This window comes from Microtus ochrogaster, linkage group LG9 (genome assembly GCF_000317375.1).
Source record: "Microtus ochrogaster isolate Prairie Vole_2 linkage group LG9, MicOch1.0, whole genome shotgun sequence".
NCBI lineage: Eukaryota > Metazoa > Chordata > Mammalia > Rodentia > Cricetidae > Microtus > Microtus ochrogaster.
The window spans coordinates 39,980,019-39,990,213 of NC_022034.1; the positions used below are offsets into that span (position 1 = coordinate 39,980,019).

At 38.1% G+C, this 10,195-nt stretch overlaps 1 protein-coding gene across 1 annotated transcript in view; it reads right to left on the reverse strand.

Moving 5' to 3' along the window:
- Positions 1 to 534: 534 nt before the first annotated feature.
- Themis (thymocyte selection associated) overlaps positions 535 to 10,195 on the reverse strand; it is a 203,027-nt gene continuing 193,366 nt past the window's right edge. The window contains exon 6 of the mRNA XM_026787485.1: positions 535 to 573. The gene's annotated coding sequence lies outside the window, so the exon portion shown is untranslated. The remainder of the gene's footprint in view (positions 574 to 10,195) is intronic.

Here is a 10,195-nt window from a genome sequence, read left to right on the forward strand (position 1 = left end):
CCCAGTCCAGATTCTTCTAGAGGTCATTAGGAGATAGTTGTTTTTCACCTAGAAGAATTGACTTCCTTTTCCATGGCAACATTTATGTTCACTGTCCAAGTGGCTTCCGTTGCATCTTGTTACTTTTGATGTTTTTCAGTTTTGAAGAGTTGTATACGTGAAGAAAAAGGTAAGAGGAACCCATCAGGAGGGCGTACCGACTGCTTGCAAAGACTGTTTATAGGATTCCTGCATGCATATTTCTTTTTAAGAAATAACGGGGTGGAGTCAAAGCAAAAAGAACCAAAAAGTAAAATAAAAGGAAACCATGTAAATTATTCAGGGACAAAGTAGATATTTATGAGACAGAAAATAATACTGTAGATTTATAACATGCTTACAGTTGAAAGCCACAGTTTTACATGCATTTTTCCCCATCAAAATACATCCATTTTAGGAGAGCGTAAGGCAGGAAACTGAGGAAATAGTAAACTTGTAGCCAGCTCAGCTAGCCACAGCTGGAGAGAGACTGAAACTATCTGTGATCTATAGTTGGGATTCTAGATGCAGTCTTTGTTGACTGTGATATTCAACCTGTAAGGCAGAACAGAAACAGAGTGTCATTCTAAGAGTAAAGAGGCACCTGTGAACATTAAAATGAAGCAAATGCTCCGTTCTCAAGCAACAGTCAAACTACCTCAAGCTCCAGTTACCATGTAAATAGACTCATTTTGGCACAACATCCTACCAAACTCCAAAGAGAAGCAGACAGAGAGCTCTCTGTTCTCAGATACCAGGCTTCATTCCTTCCCACTATGGTGCTGTTAGTTGTGAGAGATAGGATGTGTAGTAATAGGGTCGACAGGGCTGCATCCCCGGCACCCAGCCGCCCGCACGGCTAGCTTTACCCGAAATAATTACACGGACACTGTATTCTTTTAAACACTGCTTGACCCATTCTCTTCTAGGCTAATTCTCACATATTAATTTAGCCCATTTCTAATCATCTGTGTGTAGCACCCCAAGGCGCGCTTACCGGGAAGATTCTAACCTACGTCCATCCTGGGTCGGAGCTTCATCGCGTGTGCCTCAGAGAGCAGAGCTCTCGCCTCTGCCCGCAAGAGTGGAGCATCGTGTCTCTCTGAGGCATCTGCCCCCGAGAGGAGAGCTGTCGAGTCTCTGAGCTCACTTCCTCTTCCTCCCAACATTCTGCTCCGTTCACTCCTCCCACCTACGTTCTAACCTATCAGGGCAAGCAGCTTCTTTATTTAATCAACCAATGACCTTCCTCCATCAAGGATGAGTAGCATAAAATAAACAAACAGAACCAAAAAAGAGCAAGTAGGGAGTGCTGCACTAAAATGGTCAAGAATTACCCAAATCTGAAATTTCTCTGACTTGCTTGTGCCTGGATTGAAGGTACCAGAGATCTGTAAATTAATGACTAGGTCTGCACAGAACCCTCCTAATCTCATCATCTTATGATGTCTCTTTTTCCTCCTCGCTTCTTTTTCTTCCTAATCCTTCTTTTGTTTCTTCCCCTCTCTCTTTCTTTCGTACTTCCTGCCCTTCTTTTCCTTTCTGCCTACTCCTTTTTTTCTTTCCATTCTTAAAATCCCTTTCTGTCATTACCTAATTTTCTGGGATTATTTCTTCATCTTTAAAGATAAGAAGGAGTGAGATACAGTAATATCAATTGTACAGGGTTAAAATTAAATGAGTTACTATCAAGAGCCTGAAACTGTCTCATCATTGTTACCAATTTTTATAATGTGAGAGAAATATAAAGACAAAACCTACAGTTTTCTGACTTTCTAAGGAGGACACAATCTGATTGGGAAAGGAGAGGATTTCAAATTAGAAAGTTAAACAGTTTCTCTAGAAATCATGTTCCTTCCCATAAGGGGTTAATATCTCCATTCAGTGCTGTCATGGACTGGTGGATGATGCCATGCTAGGTGTCTTTAGGCAGAATGTGCCAAGGTCTTCTGTTCTCTTGGATTTTTTTTTTATTTCTTATCAATTATAGTCCCCAGCAGCAGCCGTTAAATTTTTTGATCTTTCTCAAATCACAATAGCAGCATACCACCCAGGGTAAAACATGCATTAAAATAAAGTTTTCAGCCTGTATGCCCAGATTTAATTTCTGCTCCCAACACCACCTTTCAGACATTATCTACAAAAGGGGATAATAGCATTTCTCCCTCACAGTGTTTCTATTCTTGGTGGTGGAAAAAAAGTAAATTTAAATAATTATACTGTAGAAAGAATGGAGGATGTAGACTTGGCCCTGAGTCCTGAGAATACAACTAAGGGCTGCATGTCTTGACAAAACTTTGCATTTTATTTCCTTGTTAGTGAATGCGTTTTGATGATAATTACTGAGACACAGAATTGAAAAATATCAAATGAAATAATGTACCTCAAGTGATTTGTAAAATATGTAACACAACAGAAAGGTCACCTGCTATTATAGTCCTATCCTCACATAAAAGGATTATAGGCCTGCAGTGGGCGAATTCAGTCTGTCATCTCTCTCCTGTCTATAAACTGATTTACAGTAGTATATAGTAAAGCAGAAAAGTGGAAGATGAGGATATTAGAATAATTATATTATCTCAAACTAAAACAATGGCTATAAGCCAGATTCATTTTAAAGGAGACTTTCTAGGTCACGTCGACAGTCTGATCTTGTTCGTTCTTGCTTCTGCTCGCCACTCTGGTGACCACTCCAGTGGACAGAGCCAAGTTTACCATGAAGAGAAGTTTGTTCCTATCATACTCTTACTTATAAGAAATCTGAAAGTAGACAGGAATCATTTTTTTTCTGACAATTACTTAGATTTTAGAATGCAAATTGATATGAACACCTTTACTTTGAGGCATTTATCATCCATTCTTGTGGAAATACCACAAGTTTAATACAAAGGTGGTTGTTTTTACATTGAATTGCAGATCCACTGAACCAATTATTTAGTTGATGTGATTAACTGAGGAATTTGGAATCACACAGAGAAGTTCCTCGGAGATTAAAACAAATCATTCATCATTTGAACAGACATAAATGGAGTTTTATTTCATTTCTTTCTAAAAAGTATAAGCTAAGCAAATGACCTTCACTAGAAGGAATACACATCTCCAAAACTCACCTGCCACTCCAGCTAAAAATATAAAAATATTGCCATAAAGTCAACTGTTTGAGAAGATTAAAATGAAGGAAAATCTCTTTTTTTTACCTATTTTGTAGACATCAAGCTGTAATATATAAAACCGATTTAAATTATTTTATAAAACTGGTATTTCCTAAAACATTAGTAAATCAAGACTACAGACATCCCACTATCCTTGAGAACCAAGAGACAGATTCCTAATGCTAAGTCTGAGACTGAGCTGCTAAACTGTGAGCCAGCATCTTTTAGGGAGGAGTTTCACGACGCCCTCAGTCACTTTTGAGTCCTCTGTGGGATAACTTCTGAACATTTTCAAATGGGTTTTCATCCATGCTTCAAAGATGTGCCAACTGTTTGCTTTCCCTTTTTGGCACATTTTGAAATTTAGCTATGGGCTAAGATCAAGTACCAAATAACACGTGTGAACAGCTGCCACCCCTCTCTCGTTTGTGGTGATTAATTCATAGTTGGTTATTTTTCAGAGCTAGAGCTAAGCCTTAGGTTTCTGTTCTTGGAAAATATTTTTACCTTTTTAAAATATAATGTTTGAGAGTTGCCACACATTGTCTATAAAGTACAGAATAGCAATCTGAAGGGCATTTCTTTGTTCAAGAAATATTGAGAGTTCACCACACACCCAATAGCTTCTTAGTGTCTAAAATTATAACAAGATGGAAATGTTAAAAAAAAAATTCCTGTAATCATGGTACCCACCTGTGGTGCAGGAGGATAATAATCAAAATTTAAAAGGAAAGCATATGCTACTTTATCTGAAAGAAAGAGGCAGAGTCAGCTAAAAGTTTATCATTTCAGGCAAGATGGTTATAGAAGAGACCACTAAAATAGCTCAAGGCTGGTCTACAGGAGGGAATAGGAAGGGTCATCGTAATTTTGGGATAAAGTGTATGACTGGAATTCCTCTTGGGGCTTTGAGAAGTAGGAATCCAATGGAACTTGAACAAAGAGATGGGTAAAAATAGAACATTTCTGTGGGATATTCTCAGGGTTTCTTGGACTGACTTAGCATTCAGCAGGTTGCACCTGCCTATTGTATTGAGAGCAAGCATCTTGGAACAATGGTAGAAGAAGAAGAATTAGTTAGCCGATTTAAGAATCCTGGTCATCCATGTGATAGTATGTGCCTGCAATTCCAGCCCTCAGTAGACACAGGCTAGAATTCAAGTCTTGAGCCTCTGAGTTCAAGGTCAGTCTGGACAATCTAGTAAGACATTATTTAAGAAGGAAAAAGTTGTGAAACAATGGTTAATAATAGCAGATATTTGAATTAACATGATAGCAGTAGTTATGGAAGGGAAAAAGTCATATCCTATAGACTAAAGATAAACCAATAGAATTTGCTGATGCAGTAGGCATGATAGGTGAGAATAAGAAAAATACTCTTCTGTTTCCCTTCTGTATCACTGTTTAAAATGTGGTTCCTAAACATCTCCTATATCAGAATCACAAGAAAAACATGCTTAAGTGGATTATTGGTATAACCGAGAACCAATAATTTTTTTTTCTAGTGCACAGATTAGAGTACTTTTTCTCTATAGGGCTAGATAGTAAACATCTGTTACAGCCACTCAACTTTGCTCCCTTAGCACCAAAGCCTCCATAGACCACATATAAAGGTATCAATGTAGCTATGTCCTAATACAATGCTACGTACAGGTATTGAAATTTAAATTTCATATTATTTTTTCCATACCAGAAAATACTATCTTGTCTTTCCTTTTTAAGGACTTAGAAGTAAGAACAAACATTTGTTAACTTCCGAGCTGTATAGAAATAGGCATTAGGATATATCCACAGGCCATAGTTTCCAATTCTGCTCTCCAAAATAGGTGCTCCACATCTAAATTTCAATGTTCACATAAGTGATTTCTTTGTGCGCAAGAGTATTCTTGTGATATAGGAATTTATATCCCAATTTAAAACTTAGAGGCAAAATCACAAGTCATGACATTGAGGTAGAGTTCACTCTTAGGTCTTTCTGGTTGCAAAGTCAGCTCACTTGCCACAACATATCCCACTACTAAAAGACCTGTTTTGTTAGTAGTTCATGATCTTGTGGAGACATAGACTAAGGAGAAGGTAAAGTAAAAGAAAAAGTAAAAGATCACTTTGTCCAGAAAGCTGTTGTTTCTTCTCCGTGCAGTACATTGTGCTGCTCTTTTAATTACCAGTCTGCTGATGAGAAATCCCATCGGTGAAGGCTGACGAGTGAAGTTCTCTACAAAGAACAAGCACTGCAGAAAATAAATTAATCTCTAGGGAAGAAGAGGGGCAAGCTTGTCAGTGCTCACCAACTGCTAATGGAAAATGATAATTCAGAATTTGTCAAATGATGCATGACTATGAACTATATAGTTTATATAGAATGTGATGAGAAGAGGTCGAAGGCTAAAAGCATAAAAAGGATAAGGTAGCAAAACCTAGTTATCCTTGTTTGATCAGTACATGTGTGCACATGCTGAAATACCACACCATACCTATGATGATGTATAGAAGACTTTAGTTAGACAAGTAAAAATAGAATTGTTTCTAGCATATAACCCAACAATAATAAAAACCAGATGTTGGTTGTCAGTTTTAAGTTACCTAACATTTTAAATGATAGGTTTTCTAGTATGGGGGTTAAATACTCTTACTGAGCTTAGATCACTGTTGAACAGCACTGAACCATAGTGTTGGTATTTCATTAAAATTGAGAAGCAAAGATATGTTTCATCAGAGGAGGAGTGGATGAGGTGGGACAGAGGAGAGGTTGGCAGGGAGTGGCCTAGAAGAGAAGAGGAAAGAGAAACTGTGGTTGGGATGTAAAATAAATAAATATAAAAATATTTTTAATGATGTTAATATCTGAAGTAAAACCTCCAGACACAGTATAACAAAGTTGTCAATCAAGGTGTTAAATACAAAATCCCTAATTTATCTAGTTCTTAAAATAATCCTTATAAGGAACTCATTTGTGCCCTATTTCTCATCATGCAAGTGAAACTTAGTTTAGGTTACACGTTTAAGCCAACCAATGTCCATACAAACACTTCTTTAGATACTTTCTTATTCAGTCTTTATTGTCAGGGTTCCACCTTGGCCTTAGAGGAGAACTTTCCCATAGGGTTTCATTCTTTTCAGCTGTTTTTTTAGTCCACCCACCAAAGTGAGGATTCAATGTAAAGAACAACCCAAATGAGTCTTACTCTGTAAAAGAAGACTGCTCATTTGTTCCCAGCCGCCCAGACCCAAATCATCACACAGAAACTGTAGTAATTACGAAACTGCTTGGCCTAGTAGCTCAGGATTTTTATTAATTAACTCTTACATCTTGACTTAACCCATTTCTATTAATCTATGTATTGGTATGAGGCTGTGGCTTACTGATAAGGATATGGCATCTGTCTCCTTCTGCAGCTACATGCATCTCTTTGACTCTGCCTACTCTCTCTCTATATATCTCTGTTTGGATTGCCCGCCTGACTTTACTCTGCTAAGCCATTGGCAGAGTAAATAGCTTCTTTATTAAACAATAGTAATAAAACATTTTCATAGCATGCAGAGGAGAATCCCACATCATTATTCTGATATGGGACTCTTTGGGGCCTACTACCTCAATGTTCTATCAATAGAGGGTGTTGCGTCATAATGGCTCAAAACTGATGGGCATGAAGCTTGTCTTTAAGGTTGGCGAAGAAAGTGAAACTTGGAGACTGGAAATAACTTGTGCCCACACTGTTCATTTAGGTTTGGGCAGGGCTTAGACTAGAAAGTAAGGCACTTGTGTTTTGTTTTCTGGCTTTGTACTTCTCTCCTTGGTTAGTGGTCTAATTTATAAAGGGCAAGTAATGACAGATTTCGTCCGACCATTTGGGATAATTCAAGGAACATAGCTGAGGAATCTAAAGGAAAAAATTACATTAAAGATCATGAATCAAGAAAGCATAACCTTTATTTAATCGGCAACATCTATGTATTCCAAGAAGAATTCAGCTTCCAGGGGGACACACAAGGAAGAAAGAAGAAATAGGTCCCTGTGCATCCAAGGAATTTACAAGAAGCAATCACAGCAATTAATATGGAATGAAGATAATAACAAGTTCCTCCTCCCAAATAAATATTAATCTTCTTATCCTGAATGTCTTTGCTCTGGGTCAAAAGAGGCCTCCTTTTTCATAGTCACAGCTACATGCAATGATTGACAGATGCAGAGAGTATAGCAAACTGCCCCAACTCAGGGCACCTCATGCCCATTCGAGAGCTCCCTGAGATATACCCTGACATCTTTGTAGTGAGTATATCAGGATTCATCTTCTCCCTCTGCCCAAGCCTGTGTCTGTCACTCTGCCTTGAGTGTTTTTCCTGAGAACACTCCCCAATCAATTTGCATTGTGCAAATCAGCTCAGGGATTTGGGTGGGCAAAAAAAAACCTGTTTAATGCAAACGTTTCCGCTTAACACCTGTCAGCTACTTAAAATAGCTCTCAAGCTGATTAAACAGCAGAGCACTGTGCTCTTGTTTAGCCACCACTGCCAAGGAGGAAGAGGACAACATCGGGGATCCAGTTAACGTCATCATAGCAATGTTTCTTATACTCAGGAACTAGTGACGGAGCTAAGGAGGGTTTCTCATCCCATCCCTTGTCCGTAGCTATAAAAATTCAAAGACGGCCCAATTCTCAAAGGAACAATAACTAAGCCTCAATGCCCACAGGAGCCACAACATCAGGACTTCTCAGAGGTCCTGTTGGAAAATAAAGTTTTCTTAGAAATCAACTCATGGGGTCAGTTGTTTCGTGTAGCACTGACATAGTTGGAGTCTACTATGTGTTAAATTAACTTTGACCCCCTTTATCTAATGAGCTCTTCAGCGTTGCCTGTGGGGTAGAGTACATATGGACCCAACGTGACAAATACAGAGAATTTAGCAAATTGCTCATGGCACACTACGAGTAAGTGGAGCAGCAAGTTTTTAAATCCAGCAGTCAGCACTAGGACTGCAGAGGTCTGAACTTTACCCTCACACCATACATACATGGTACTTTCAGAGAGCTGTGCTCTTCTTTATAGACAAAACATGCAGAGTTAACGATGATGTTGCTGAAAGATGATGAGAGAATCACCAAGCTACTAGAGTAAATTAAGGGCCCACAGAAGTTCATCTAGGAGGTCCACAAAGCATTCTCAGCAGCATCTTAGAAAAAAGAGCTGGAGCTGGCAATACTGTCCAGAGTCAGTTTCTCTGAGTCTGACTATAGTGGATCCCATTGGTATTGCATAGTTCCTGTTTGGCTACGTAGAAAAACCCTTCTAATTGTTTACAATGACTATCTAACTCCATAATATACTTTATCATCAGATATATATATATATATATATATATATATATATATATATATATATCAGTAAAGGCTCAATTTCCTGTATCTGATGAACAAAGCTAGGTATCCTGGAGACACAAAATGAGAATAGTTCTAAGACTTGAGTGGTGAGGCAGAAGGATCGTAAGTTCAAGGTCGGCTAGGCTATGTGGCAATACCCTGTCTCAAAGAAAGAAGAAAAAGGAGTGGGGAAAGTGACTTAGAAGGGGACCTCATTTGCTCCTCCTGAACTCAGAAGAGGTTACCGTATATTCAGAGAAAAGCAACCTACACGGGGTGAGTATGAGTCCAATTGGCCAGTTTATTTTTAAATAAGGGTATGTATACTATATGAAATAAAACAAAATTGGCCAAGTTTCCTTTGTCATCTACTTTCCCTTTTTATTTTTATGTATAGAACTGTCACACCATGATAGTACATACTGAAGATTCCAACTTGCTTGTCTTTGAAGGTGGAAAAGCAAATAAGAATACTCTGTGGACACTATAGTGGGTAATTTTCAAGCTAATGCATGTTGAAATTGACCCCTAAAAGGAAATTTCACTTTAGTCTGTTGTAGGATGCTAGGAAGTCTCACTCGCCTAGACCTATTATTTTAATCTGAGGCTCCTTTTGTCCTTAAAGCCATCATTTATGAGCACAGTGTAAGACTGGTTGCTTCTCTGGCTTATGAAATACTCTGCATTATTCACTCAGGGCACAGCTGGGGCAACCGCTGTACTGTCCCAGAAATGCACACGCTGGGAAGATTAGATACCCAAGTTCCCTGTGATTGAAACAAAAAACTTTGATCTCAGGAATTGTGTTATCTGGTACTTTGTAGGATCCATAATCTTAAAGAAAAAAAAAATAGTTTCCAATGAATTAATAATGGCTTGAGTCCCAACCCGCTACACCAATTTTCACTGCAGCGGTTGTGTCTTTTATAGTCACACTTGATTAGTGTTTGAAATGTGGAGGAATTGCAATATGCATGGCTTTCAAAGCCCTTTACAAAATTTCATTTTATCACTCGGAGAGAGTCAATGAAAACGTAATAAGAAAAGCTCTATGGGATATTTTTATAGAAGTGTCAGAAGCCAGTAAGCTAACTACTTGAAAGAACTCAGATAGTACAGACAGGGTTGGGAGCAGAAACACTTCAGAGACTTTAGATCCAGTCTCTTGTCTTTTATATGTCCTTGGAGAAAAAAAATCATATGCACTACAATATCAAATAAGGAAGGGAGGGAGGAACAAACCATATGCTTAAGAATAATTAATTTCAATTTTCCTATGAACTAAATGTGAAGTTTTGAAGATAAGTGTCATAGGAACTGAGCTGATTTGCTGTGTCTAAAATATTGCCAAAAAAGGAGAAAATCCTCATTTCCCTTGCAAAGACATGCCAGAGTCCCACCATATGGAAGTAAGTCTGGTTACTTAGTTGATTGTGATTAGTCCCGCACAACTTCATTTGATCTTGTTTTGCCTTCAGCAGAGATGGAAAATGCCACATCACCTTCCCTACAAACTAAACCACCATAATTCAAGACTGCATTTGATTAGTAATAAAATTTTTAATATTTTTACTAATTCTTTGTGACTTTATAGTATGTATTTTACCACATTCACCCACAATTCGTTCCTTTAATTATTTCCAGATCATCTCTACATCCCTACTC